We start from the raw sequence: 14,737 nt of genomic DNA, 5'->3' as shown, positions 1-14,737 counted from the left end.
TGATTTTTCCTATGCATTTTGCCTTAGTATTCAATTTGATCTCACAATGAGCTGATTTAGAAAATACAAACCCTACAAAAGAGCCATTATTTTTCTGCTGGTTTAGCTCCCTGAACAGGCTTACAGTAATGGTCAGACAAGCACAGGTGCTACCAGAAAGCAGGGGTCAGACCTACGTATGTTGGTGACAGATAGCCACTGGATCAGGTTAGCTGTAATGTGAAGCCCTTCTCACAGGCTGCCCCTTATCCTTAGCTCTTTACAAGCGTAAGGAGCACAGTTACTTCGTTCAACTCAGAACTCCAAGTTTCCATGATGAGAATACAAATATTTGATAACTGATGCACAGAAAGCAGCTCAACAACCTTACGGTTTCTATCTGTATTGACCAGCTATAACCTACATTATACTGGAGTTGAGAACTCCCTGGGGGGAAGCATTCTCCACATCTGCTTCTGCCAAGCAGGGGTCAGAGAATCTGCTTTACTTCACTTTATTCTCATTCTGCTTTACAGTTGGTTTGAATACAAAACTGTTAAAGTTCTTTCGAAAACAACTATAATTCAGTTGATGCATGTTTTCACTGACAGAACCTGAGGTACACAAAGAAGGCAACAGAGAAAAAGAAATAAGTCTTTCTGCATTCTTATTTGTAACTGATTCAAACCCTTGGGCTCTTTTCAACATCTTTTCAGTATGGAAAATAGTCGGTGAGAGTCGAAATGAAACAGTCATCAGACTTCACACAGAAGTAGTACAACAGTAGAAGTGTAAGAAAAAGAAATGTTGTTTTAAAGCAGCAGCACCAGCTAATCCGCTAATGAAGCTGCAGGGATTGCTTGTATGTAGAAAAGGAGCCATTTGAGGGAGGATATGTAAAACCTTATAATTCAGCTCATATTACTTCTGCAAATCAGGCCTGCTGAGAGAACAGACAGGACAAGAAGAAATGTCCACATGATCACCTGGTACACATCGTATAAGAAAGCCATAGTGACACATGAACCAAGCCTGAAAAGGGTACCAAGAATATGACAGACTAAACCCTCCCAGAGCTCTGCTGATTCTCACAGAGAATCCCCTGACTCTTTTTATGAGAACTTCTCAGGTCAAACATTCCCTCTCTACATTCAGAATTCTGACAGCAGAAAAACAAAAAAAACAACCACCCTCATATAATACAGGAAGCTTCAATAAAATCACTTCTGGGTTGTAATTAACCAGGGATATTTTCAGCTTATAACTGAAAATCACAAATATTAACAAGAAAGAAATAACCTAAATGCTGGTGGGTTGAGTGGTTTCTGGTGGAGGGAGCAGGTGAATAAAAATGGAAAGGAAAAAAAAAAAGTCTAGATCTTAAAAGCAGGAAACCAATTCCTTTATACACCTAGAGAATTTGGAAGGTCCCGGCAGCAAAATGGGCTTCTCCATACAGCATTCCTTTTATGAGAATAAATACCGAGGATTCTTGAGGATTTGCAAGATCCTCTTTGCTTCAACACGAAGACAGATCACACTACAGGTCAATAACCTCACCGCTGTAAGAAACAGCAACAAAAATGTCTTGAAACAAATCATGAAGTAGGAAAAAAAAACTCTGAAAAGGCTTCACTTTGAGGTGGAGGAAAGCTTATATGAATTTAGACATGATACAAAAGTCAGTGTTTCTCACTGTCCTTTCCAGCACAAGCTGTGAGATGGCAGCAACTATGAGAGGAACCTTTTCTATCTAAAGTATCTTAGGAATCCTCTTAACAAAGGATCAGCAGATTCCCAATTACACGATCCAGAGAAACCTACAGCTGATCTCAGTGAAGAGAAATGAGATAACTACACTTTGTTCTATTAGAAACCCATTTTCTCCCAGATGGACTTAAAACTATGCAAGCATATAGGAAATGTAATCACATTACTACAGATTCTACACTGATACTTCGAATAATAATTTTTCAGCCCTTTGGCATTTTTTGCAATGCATGGGACAGCAGAATTTCCAGAAAACTGATACAATGGAGACCATGAATTTGCTAAAATCAGAAAATTAATTTAAAAAACATACATATAAGCTGCAGCAGCTTTCTACTAAGCCTACTTTTCTCTAAAGGACAAAACAATTGCAGACAAGATGTAGACTGGAAAGAACAGAGAAGTTCTGATGAGCTTCTTTTTTCCCAGAACTTTGCTTTTGAGGAAACACCCAAAGAACAGTGCTGGCAGCTTAGCAAAACACAGACACCTTGTCAGATCTCTTCAAGGGGCAATTTAGATAGAGCAGTTACTATCAAAAGCAATCTAAGCATGTATAAATAACAAGTAAGGCTTGCTGCTCGTTACACTCTGACTTTCAGAGACAGATACACTAAGTGCAAGTAAATAACAAGAAGGCAGTAGGTGGAAAACATGTACCAATACATCCTAACTTTAGAACGACTTGCAAAATAAAATTTCAAAAGTTGCCAAAGACATTCTATACACTTGGAAACGGGGGGGGAGAAGGGGAGGGGAAAATCAACAAAAATATCACCAAGCAAAAATAAAACAGCAACAATCTGTTGTAATGTTAATGGTTTCCCGCTACAAATCCTTCAGTCAGTCACAGCCTATATGGTCCCCCAGACCACTCTACAAGAAATACTTCTCCAAACCCCCAGTAAGAACAGCTTTCTCCCCCCAGTTGTCTGGCCGTCCTGACAATTCCTCCTCAGTAACAGCTCGCTCATCAGGTGGAGCTTAAGGAATAGGTGCATTTGTCTCTGTCCAAGACTTAAGCCTCCGTGCCCTTACTCTGAGACACCGTGACCCCTTTACGATACTCTACAAGAAAGCCTCTGTTCTGTAGTGATACATATACGAAAAAATCTGTGGGAGACATAAAATACTTGAGGGAAGTAATAAATTCCCACTTTACATCATTCTAGTACAGCAGACGGTGCTTTCTTTCTTCCTTTATCCATTTTTAGAAAAGCAGTAACAGCTTTGAGGACATATTTATTTAACTAAGTTATAAGAAACTTACAATAATAAGAATTAACTTTCACCTTGTCCAAGTATCACATCAGCACCTAAAACCAGTGCCACGTCCGTGACCAACACCTTGTTCCTCAGTGATCTAAAGAGCAATTTCCCATCAACCAGAACAAGCAGAATGATGATATCCTGTAGAGCTGAAGCTGTATAAAGTTTAATTCATACCCCCAGTCAAATGGAAAAATGCAACAGAAGCCAAATTACAATTAGGAAGAACTGCACCAAAAATATTATTTCATCTCAGTCCTCAACTCTCTTTAAATGCCAAGAACGTCGAAGAATTCACTGAACCCTTTTTCTAATTGCAGAGCATAGACCTATGCAACACAGAGATTGGCCTTCATTATTCATTAAGCCCAAGACAGCTTTGTCAAATTTTAAGAATTAGAAGAGCTTGAACAAGGTCACAGGAAAAGTACTTAGGTGAAAATTTTCAGAATAAATTATTACAATGGATTTGGTTCAAAACATATTTCAGTCAAACCGTCTGGTACTTCTAAACCTAAAAGCTCTAATAACACTTCTGTTACAAAGGCAGTTCCTTCATTTATTCAAAGGTTTTCAAATTACCTAAAAAATCCTCAGAGGAGAGATTTTGTTTAGAAACAGCCTATGTAACAGAAAGCATGCATTCCTATTCAGCCTCTTCGGTGTTAGTACTATTACACAGCAATGTGGATGAAAGACTAAAATCTAGTCCTAATTTAAGGAACACAAACCAATTTTGAAGAACACTACTTACATAATAAACTCTTCAAGAACTTGAAGATCTTTGTCTGTGCTGATTATCACTCAATATACATCTCCCAGATAACAGCTGTTATCTCTATTTCACAGTGAGAAGTAGAAGCTGCATGATCTGCTCTGTTTTAAAGCCTACAATATATCCAATTCCCTCGCTCCCTAGGATTAATCTTTTTAATTTTGCTTTTTGTCAGTGATGTTTTCTGAAAGACTTTGACTCCAGCTCAGTTTATTTCCAATGTTCATAAACAAAAAGCAAACACAAACAATAAACCACCATACAGAAGGAAGTCAAAAGATAAAAAAGGATGTCTATTCAAGTGATTTTCAATATTACATTACGCAGGTCTTAAATAAATGCTTTATAAAGCAACACTTTAATGAGCATATTTGAGACATCTTTTCAAACTAAATCTTACAGACTGTCACATCAGAATTTTCTCTACCACATGGTCCACATTTTTTGTTTTGTTTGGTTTTGGTTTTTCATTTGTTTGGTTTACTCATGGCCAGCAACATTATAAACATCATAAAAATGTGGAGATCTTATGCTGACAAATCACCCCACCCCCTGTGCCAAGGACAGGCCAACTACACCCAAATCATCTCTAGAAGAAGGCTATTTAATCTTTTCTAGAGCATTTTCAGCAACAGATATCCCATTACCTCCCTCAGACATTCAACCCTGTTTTTATCTATCCATAGAGCTGGAAACCTTCTTTTGTGCTATTTAGGACCATCATTTCTTATCCTACCTGGAGAGAACAGTTCATTGCATTCCTCTCTGCAGTGACCCTTCCCATACTCAAAGCCTGTTATTATGCCTCCCCATCTCTGCTACAGTCTAAACAATTTTAGTCCTTCTGGTCCTTCCTCAGAAGCCATTACTGCAACCTTCCTAAAATACTCTTCGATTGGTCCAAATCTGTTTGAAGCACAAGAACAAAAAGCTGAGACAGTGCATCATCTGAGCCTAACGCTGAGTGCTGCAAAAGAAATTCACATCTTACACACAACAACAATCCAGCTCCTATATCCCAGAGTGACTCCCGGTGTCTGTTTTTAAAGCTGGCATGACTCATTTGTGTTCATTTTGTGATACAGCTACTTATTTGCAGATCTATTGCCCTACCAGTTGTTTCTCATTTTAAGTTTATTGTTGCTACCCAAATACATTATTTTACATTTCTCCTTGCTGAGATGCATCCCATGTATTTCCTTCAGATCATCTGTCCAATTTGTTGAGATCATTTCACACTGCAGTGCCTGTATTCCCCCCACCCTGAGCTCTACCATAGCAATTAGTAAATCTCTGTTCTATCATCCAAGTCACAAACTAAAAGACTAAACGGGATTAAACTCACAAAATACACCTGCTGAATCCCACTCACTGCGCTCCTTCAATTTGAAACATCCTTAGAGCATTTAATTAACAAGTACAAACCAGCATGGCAAATCTCTGACAGTTTCTATTTTTGGTGTTCCTGAATTCTTTATCTGTGGAGATAAAACTTCTAACTTCAGCACTACTGTGCTTTGTCACTCTGCTGGAAAACCTTCACACACAAACACACAGGGGAGGCCTCCAGCACTCTCTTCAGCATTTAAAGCATTAGTGGCAAAGTAACCTAGTTGCACAGCAATTCCAGTTCTGAATTTGGGCCACATTCCTGTTTTTCTTGCCTGTAACAGAGATACAACAGTGGCGCATTCACCCCAAGAAATCTCTAGCTCTGAAAAATTCAGATCAGATATATAAGTGTATATGTGAACCAATAATAATAATAATAATAATAAAGGCAAAAGCAAAAAGGCAAGATGTTACCATTTATGCATCAACATGAAAACTGTCAAGAACACACAGTTGCTTTTGGACATTTATATTTTCTTACTAAGTGTTATAAATCAAGCTCAAATCACTGCACGTTAAGGACAGAATCAGACATGTCTCAGGACTGAGCTGGAAAAGACAAAATCTCACTGCTCTGCTACCGGCCAGGATTCTCTGAAAGGGAAGCTGTTGCTCTGATCCTTCTTACAGCAGTTTGTCTGGCACATATGCACCCAATTAATCAAAGCAAATATTTGTGTTTAAATACCGTTAACTGAACTAGTAAAAACACCTTTAAAATCTTGGACAACTGAATTTTCTATCTTGCCAACATTCATATCCTATGTCTTACCATGAAGTTTGATACACAGAAACAGAAAGGGAGAGCAGCTAATGGAACAGAGAAAACATTGTTACAAGGGGAGTCAGCTGTTTTCAGAAGCAACAAGATAGAAAGCTATCAGCTTAATGCAAAGCAAAAATATTTAAATAGAGTATCAAGTAAAACTTTAACCAAGGGCCCATGAGCTGCTGAAACAAGCAACCAAAAAGGAATTTGGTCATCAGAGAGAACGGTCCTGCTGTATTTCCAAAGGGCCGAGGATTGGAAAAGCTGATCTTTTGGCGTGTCCACATTGAGCTGAATTCATTATAAGCATTAAAAGCTTAAAGTAACTTTCAAGAACAGTTGCTGTAATTTAAGCTTTTGGTCTGAAGATATAAAAAGTGCTCTATGATAATCGTCTGTATAAGCAGACGTAATTAAATACAAGCCTGTAACTAATACACAGGACTGAGACACAAACTGTAGAAGTTATCAGCCTATTATGCTGCAAAACCAAAACCGAGTATTTTGCATTGATTACGAAAACACACATAACCTTTTTAAAAGCCTTCTGTTTAAAGAACAATGTCCAAGAAGAAAGTGCTATTAAATGCTTACCTCTGCATTTCCTAATAGTATTTCAACAGGTTTTCACAAAACTAAAATAAATGCTTAGAAAAGCTTTTTTCTACATTAAAGGCAGTTTTCGAAGCACAAACGTTTATGGTGTTGTTACAGCTAGAACAATATTAGATTTAAGTGTAACGTTTATCAGAAGCAAGGTTTTATAAAAAGCAGCCTGATTTCCAGCAAAGCACACTTAATTTGGAAACTAAGAACTTTCTCACTCCAGAAGTGCGAAAGTTTCCCCTTTCTGTACCTTCTCTCCCGCCTACAGAGGTGGAAGATCTTCTTCTCATTCCAAGATTTTAAGGACAACTTCTACAAATATCTGCCTGGAATAATCCAAGTATATTTAAACCAACCCCAAAGAAAGGGAACAATAGGTCTCCCAGTACTGCAGTTCTAGAATTTATGTCAATACAACGTAAAGCTATGGATACAGGCAAATGCTAAAGATTGAAGAGACCTGTAGCAACAGTTCCTGCAAAATGCAAAGACTTTCATTTTGGGGAAAGCCCTAAGAAAGCAACCACTGACAGATAAGCTGCAAAGACTTGAAAGAGAGCTTTTCAAATGTGAAAGGCTTATTTTTAAAAAATGATAATAAACAACTGGAAATGAAACAGCCTGCCAAGACTTCTATTCCAACTCACTGAGTTCATTTTGAAACATGAAGAAACTTACCCAACACAGTGGTAGAAGAGCAAAGTGAAAGTCTTATCGCCTTGCAGCCACCAGGCAACTATCAGTGACAAGATGCAATCTACTCCCAGTACCCAGAATGGTCTGTAAGAACCAGAACCCAACATTTCCTCCAGTCTCTCGGAAATACTGGGAGAGGAAAGTCTCCATTCTGTATGTGGCAGACAGCAGTGGAGGTCCACCATCACACTACACTGGAAATGCCAATAAATGTCAAGACAGCCAGGCACTGTTTAGCAACAGAACAGAAGGCCATAGGATATCCTCCTAAACTCTGTGAAACAGATCTATTTCTGCATACTAAATGTGTAATACTGAGTTCAAAAATCCCATTTACTAGTTCTCATTTTCCAGAGACAAAACACGATTGAAATTCATCACTAAATAGCCCAGTAAATAAACTACTTAATACTGCTTCACTCTTATTAATTAGACATTTGTAGTATGTAATGCAAAGAAAAATCATTTTAGTTTACAGTGGTACAACTGAGAACTGCAGGAAGCTTCATTACTGGACAACATAACAAATAGACACACCAGAATTTCAGTTTCAGGTTATAACTGCCGCTCCTTATTGACACACGTGGCCACACTGCAAAACAATCCTTCACAGAAAAGCCTTTACTGTAATTCCAGGACATACCACGTTTCTATGAAATAAGCACCCCAAGTTGCTCGCATTCTGAATGACTTCTTAGAAGCCACATGCTGAAGGGAACTGCTAACTAACCCCTTCTACAGCAAGGGAGTTTCATGAATGGCTTCAACTGAATGAAAATTTCACCCGACTAACACTAATATTTTACTGCATACAGTTTTCCTTAAAAGAATTGAATTTGTCTCCTCCAGACCACTTTTTCTTCAACCAATGTTCTTCCAGTCCTTGCAAGAGCAAAGGGGAAAGCGTTGTAATTAAATGTAAAGCAGAAATACATGGAAAAGACATGTCCTTAAGGGTTGTACAAGTTAGTATTTAATACAAAACATGGAGTACACTTCAAGTTTTGATCTCTATGTTATTAGTTTAGTATTAATGGCAATATCAATGGAAAACACACAAATACACCTACAACCACCAAGTAGCTATTATAGTGCATCTAGTAATGACTGCAAACTTACTGCTGAATAACAGTTGGAAATCTAAACGCCCAGAACACCTGGTTGTTCAGATTTCTTTTATGAAAGTTTTGTTATCGTTATGCATCAGCCTCAGTCTAAATTAGTAACAAGAAGAGTTTAACCTTAAGACCACAGCCCCTGTCAGCTCTCTGGGACAGGCAGAGAACACAAGACACCATAAGAATGACACAGAACCGTATGTCCTCCCATTGCTATCAGGGCTGGGTGACAAAGAGGAGCTGGGACAGCTGGGACACACGGGCACTACGGGAATCATTGCTCTAAGTGGAAGAGGAGACCGAGAAGTATTCTACAAGCATGGGACACACAGAGATCAGATCTGCGATGTCTTTTGTGCTCTGCGACAGGAGCTGCGGGCGTCCAACAGCCAGGGCTGAGCGCAGCAGCAGCACAACGTGTGCGCCGTGCCGGCACCGCGCGGCGTCTGTGCGCGGCCGGGCCACGAGAGGCCGGGGGACCCGCGGCTGCAAACGGCCTCGGTCAGAAAGAGCCGAGGGGCGAACCAGAGCCGGAGGTTCCTCGGCCCCTCCTGGCTGGCCGGCAGCCCGGGCCCCGTCCCGAGGCGCTGCCGCGGTTTCGGCCTAGAGGCGGCCGGAGGGCCTCACGGGCGGGGCGGGCGCCGCTCCGAGGAGCGAAGCGCGGCCCGGGCAGCGCGAGGTGAGCTGAGGTGAGGCGGGGCCGGGCCGGGGCGGGGGAAGGGAGGGAGGGCCGGGAGCGGAGCCAGTAGCGCTTCCCCGGGGCGCCCGACCCCGCCCCGCTTCCCGCGCGGCCCGGGGCACGCCGGCGGGGAGGAGGCTGATCGCAGGGTCCCCGCCCCCCGGGCCCCCGTTACCATTACCCAGCACGCCCAGCGCCGCGCCGCCATCCCGCAGCCGGCCCGCTCCCGCAGGAACCGCGCGACCTCGCGAGATTTCCTCTCCCCGCTTCCCCCCCTTTCCCTCCTCCTCTTCCATCCCCGCCCCGCGACCCGGCCCGGCCCCGCGCGCACACGCACGCTCGCTCAGACCCAACATGGCGGCCGCGGCGCCGCGCACGTGTCCCCAGCCGCGCAGTGTCAGACCGGGCGCGCGCACGGACACCCATGCACGCACGTAACGCCTGGGAAGGGGGGTCACGGGGAGGGAAGGGGGGAGGGAGGGAATGAGGGAGGGGGAGGCGGAGCCGCTGCGCACGCGCAGGAGGCGCCGCTGCCGGCCAGCTGATTCGAACGGGGCGCGCGAGCCGCCACCTCCTCCCGCACGCGGTGGTCACGTGGGGGCTTCCCCCCGCTCCTTCCCTCCTCCTCCTCCTCCTCCTTTGCCTTCCCCCTCCCCTCGCGGGTTCCGAACTCGGCACCATCCGGGTCCCCCATTCCCCGGGGCTGGGCCCGGGCCCGAGCCCTCACCTGGCGCCCGCTCCTCGGCGCGGCCGGCCCCGCGCAGCCCGGCGCGCGGCTCGCTCCCTCCGTGCTGCCCGCACCAGGCGGCGGCGGCGGCGGCGGCGGCTCCGCACAGCGCCTGCTCCCCTCAGCTCGGCGGCGGCGGCGGCTCCTTCCGCTTCCTTCCCCTCCCCCTCCAGCCACTGCGGCGGGGACCCGCTCCCTGCAGCTCCGCCTGCTGGCAGAGGGCGGGGGCGGCGGCACGGCTTGCCCGCTGCCCCCGGGCGGGGGGCTGCGCCGGGCGAGGCCGCGCGTTGGGCAGCCCCGAGAGGTGACCCGCGCGGGGGGCGGGCGCCCGGCGGGGTGTCCTGAGGGACGGGGGGCGCGGCGCTGCTCGCGCGTGCAGCTGAGCGGGCAGCGGCCGGGGCGCGGCGGGATCGCTGCGGGCGGCGGGCTACCGGCGGGCACCGCTTCCCAGAGGGCGGCGGAGACCGTGCTGCCGGGAGAGCTCTTCCCCTTAGCCCAGAAAGCGCTGCTCCGCGGATCCGCGTCCTGCGCTCTCTGGACAGTGGCTGAAAATCAATCGTTCACGTCTTTTTTGGCATCCCCCTCGTTCCCTGCGAGTCAGCCTTTTTACGTGGTGGGACTTTATTTACCGATGCCTTTTCCCAAAGGGAGAGGATCTACCGTGTAACTCGTTCTCCTCTAACCCCACTGTTCTGTGGGGCTTTTTTTTTTTCTTATGTATTTGGTGAGCTTCAGGCAACGAGGATCAAAATATTCAAGTTTTCTGTGAAAATGCTTATGAAAGGCAATAAAAATATTATAATAAGAACCCCTAGCAACTCTGCAAATTACTGGAAAATCCTAACCTAAATCAGCTTTCTGTAATAGAAGATTACCTAGAGAGAAATATTTTCAATTTTTTTTAAGGACAGGCGCTGTGGTGGTCAGACTGATTGTGCTTCTTTCCCATTTAACAACACCATAATTGCCCCAATTACTAGTCTGGCCATGCAGCCCTGCAGTCTGCATAAAAAACCTCAGTCACTTTTCCACTTTCCCGAGCGGTTTCCACTTTTCCCTTCTTCTTGTTGACTTGGAAATCCTGCAAAGGGATTCAAAACAACAGAAAGCCCACAAGAGGGAGAAGGAAATTTTTGTTGTCGACTCTGCTGCTGTTTTCATGTAGCCTTAAAGAGCAATGGAGCCTTTTGTGTTCTTATTGCAGAAGCACCTGTAAGCATTGCCTGCGATCAGTGCAGAAATATGTTTGCTCAGCTCAACAGCTGCAGCAGTTGAAGACATTATTGCATTGCAGCCAAGTGCTAGCGCTTTCACAGTAGAACTGAGTGTTCTCACAGCAAAATCTATTGTATTTTGTTCAAGTTCCCATGGCTGCCGAAGGGCGCAGTTGAGCAATACAGCAGAGCCGATCTGACAGCCTGCTGACACAAAGCAGCACCCTTTCCCCACGCCCTCCCCCCCAACTACACCGGTGCCCATCTGAACACCCAGTAAATCAGACCTTCTAAGACACTGAGGAGCTGCTCCCATTTCTGGGGTGTTAATTTTCTGCTAAGAAATAAACTGCTTTGGATGATGGACAATAGAGGCAGCATGTGAGAAGTTGGGGCAAAGGTGTTGCCAGCAGTGGGGAGGAACAGGACTATTCTCTCTTGGCAGAAAATACTTTTTGGCAACAAGTTTGAACCAGTCCAACCATATTGCCTAACCACACCCCAGACCTGGATTCGCTTTGAATTCACTGAGGAGTGTCTAAACGCTAAGCTCTGCTATCTTCCTTAAGAAACAATAATATCTAGTGATGAGATGATAACAGAGCAACCATTGTTAATGGCACAGTGCTTTTGGTAATGGCTCCTGTTAAGGAAGGGGATGCTCCTGGGCTGCGCTCCACCTCTATATGCCCCTGCTTTCACTGGAATGAATCCAGCAATTGTGTACCCACAGGGCAGTTTGGCTCAGCAAGCCTACTAGAGAAAAAAACTATATGCAAAGAGAAAAAAAAAAACAAGCCATGCAGAGTAATGAGATCAAGCATACTTACTATGCTTATTCTTGTTATACTTATTGTCTCCACCCAATAAAATTTACATTTAAACCCTGAGAAACCTGCTTTGTTTGAAGCTGGTTGGATGGGGCTCTACTTTGACTCTGTTGTCCCCACAATTCAAACTTTTTCCATTTGTTCATGCTATCTGGCAGCTCCTTCCCTGCAGGAGGCTTCTAAATAATTCCTAAGCCTATAGCAATATGGTCCTGCCCAGCACCGTCACATTTCTGTAACACATTTCCCCTTCCCCAGCTACTCATATAACCTATCCAAAGCCATAAGCCTTGGCACAACCATTTTATCTGTCAGCAAGTTATGCCATACACCAATAAGTGGTAACTATATTTTGTTGTGGGCAGCCTCAAGTAATTCATAATGCAGTAGCAAACTTTCTGGCCCTGCCACTGGTGGTAGTAAAAAACAAAAACATTCTGATCAAGGGAAAACTGTGTTAATGGCAGCTTTTCCTCATGTTACAGTGGGACAAGCTAAAAAAAGAGGTCAGCCCCACCAGTACAGTCACTATTAGCTACAAAATGAGCTGCTTTATCCCCACCATTTCATCACTGGAGCCCCAGCTCATATTTGTGCATAGAGGTGCCTAAGACCTTAAGGTCCAGCACTGACAGCTTTTACAGGGCTCATGCTTTCAGTGGTAGCATCACTGTTTCCACCTGTTTAACATCAACAAACAGCATAACTGCTTTTCCATTATTAAAGCAATTTTTTTTTTTTTTTTTTTTTTTTAATTTTCTAACATTTGTCGAAACAAAACTCACTCTGCACAATTCGGCACAACTGAGAAACTGATCTGAAGGACAGCTAGGTTAGTTCTGCTATTTTTCCAGTATGCTCCAATAAGGACATTTGCCTACCCAATGCTGCTATTAAACACAGGGTTTATGGTCTCAGCTGCTGCTCCAAGATCTGTGATGGGTCTACACTGTCATGCAGGAAGGAGATTACAGTTGAATTCTTCTCTGGAGTTCAGCTCAGGCTTATTTGCTCTTATTCAAGAGAGCTGTATTGGACTGACTGGTTTGTGGGGAATTGCTTTGGTGGCTGCATAGCAAGTCCTGGTCAAGAGCAGAGACTACCTGAAGCCAGCCGATCCAAACCTAATAAACCATCCTGAAATGGATGAGAGCTAGCTCAGCACAACTCAGCGTTACTCTTAGCTAATCAACGCAGTCTTAAACAAATCAGAAAACTTATTTATTCATTCAGCTTATGAGTTTCCTATTGGAGTATCAGGATCCCGTTGCTTAAATCTACCCATGAACAACCTTTACAAGGAAATCGGTCATCAAATGACTTGGCATATAGTCTCACAAGAATCCATAAAACCGATAAGTGATCTGTTTCTCACAAATGGACCTTTTTTTTTTTTTTTTTTTAAATCTGCATATCTCAGCTGACACACCTTTAGGAGAGAAAAATTTTGTGATAATACCAGCTTTTTAATGAAAAGTATGACTCAGCTATTGTAAGCAAGCCACCTGTAATTTTAGATGCAGTATAAACAGGGCCACTTTTATCTTACGATGTGGCAGTGCTCACACATTTACTGAGGATAAAAGCTTTATCGCCTTGTTGAATCACTGAAAGCTGAAGCTATGAACTTAAGACCAGCCACGTGTTTTAAGTAGCAATCATTATTACAGAATATATGCAAGAAAATAAGTTATATTTTTCCTCTTTTTTTCAACCCCAACTCCAAAAGGATTTTTTTTTTTATCCAGTAAGATAAATTAAGTTTGTAAATAGACAATTTTGGTGAAATAATGTTGAAAGTGATTTGTCCTTCTTTGTGACGCTTCAAAAGTCTAGAATTCTTACTTTGCTTCCTGCTACTAATTGTCAGCTCTGGATGGCTTAAGTATAGAGGGAAGCCAGAAAAGCCATCTGTTTGGAAGAATGAAAAAGCCTAGTTGTTTTACTCATTTCCTGGGCAAAATGAAGAGCTGAAAGGTTTTCAGTGAGAAAACTGCTTAGACTGCACTAAGCCAGATGTACACAGGGAATTCAAAAGGAATAAATGGAACAGAATTTTCTTAGTTTGGTGTAAAATGGTTGTATGGCAAGTAAGAAGTATCTGCTTGTTTCTTCAATCAGATAATCTGAAAAATTTTTGTACATTTTCCAAATCTCAGGTTTGCTTTTCAAAAGTAGCTTATGTGATGAATATTGATTAGAAACAATTGTCTGTAATACTAAACGGAAAGAAGCTCCTTGCATTTAGTCCTTTTGAGAAATAGTAGGATATCTTGTGTTACTAAAAGCCAGTTACTTTATGAGCTTTGAATCTGAAAAGCAGGACTCTTACATAATGCATTAGCATTAAATTACACCAGATTTCATAAGAAAAAGTCAGTCGTATTTAACTTCTGCTCCACAAATGAAAATTGTTACCTCCACTTAATGTATTCTCTAACCAAGCATATTCCTTACTCTTTTTGCTGATACCTCACTGCCAGTAGGACAAGCTGCTAACTGAACAGGTAGTCATATGAAACTACCTGCTGTAGGGTTGAAAAAATACAGGATCATACACACTCCCAGAAGGCTCTAAGTATAAGTTCTTTCAGGTATCACTGAATGTTGTGCTATGCTGAAAGGACAGACTTCTTTGAGTATTCTGTGCCTCCAAATTAGGGACTAACACTACTACTTGTTGGCTCCAATCTTCAGACATCTCCAGTCTGATAGCCTGGTCAGAAGGTAACTCCAATCAGCGTAGGTCTATTGGTAGAGCAGTCAGAATTCCCTTATGACTATGCAACTCCCAGGCAAAGCAAAAAAGATTAGAACTTCCATATGAAATACAGTTTTGTGGGGGAAAAGAGGTTAAATTGGGAAAAAAAAAAAAAAAGCTTCCACACAACTGCATTTAGTAGGTTACAAGTC

The 14,737-nt window shown here is 43.2% G+C and overlaps 1 protein-coding gene across 3 annotated transcripts in view; it reads right to left on the bottom strand.

The window, feature by feature from the left end:
* ZZZ3 (zinc finger ZZ-type containing 3) overlaps positions 1 to 9,921 on the bottom strand; it is a 56,548-nt gene extending 46,627 nt beyond the window's left edge. For 2 of the 3 annotated variants that reach the window (XM_085231567.1, XM_085231569.1), the window contains exon 1: positions 9,781 to 9,921. The gene's annotated coding sequence lies outside the window, so the exon portion shown is untranslated. Of the gene's footprint in view, positions 1 to 9,234; positions 9,332 to 9,780 lie in introns of those variants that run through there. The other variant, XM_085231568.1, reaches the window with a different exon arrangement.
* Positions 9,922 to 14,737: the final 4,816 nt, after the last annotated feature.

The sequence above is a fragment of the Meleagris gallopavo genome, chromosome 10 (assembly GCF_905368555.1).
Source record: "Meleagris gallopavo chromosome 10, MGAL_WU_HG_1.1, whole genome shotgun sequence".
Lineage (NCBI taxonomy): Eukaryota > Metazoa > Chordata > Aves > Galliformes > Phasianidae > Meleagris > Meleagris gallopavo.
This window is presented reverse-complemented; position numbering and strand designations above follow the sequence as displayed.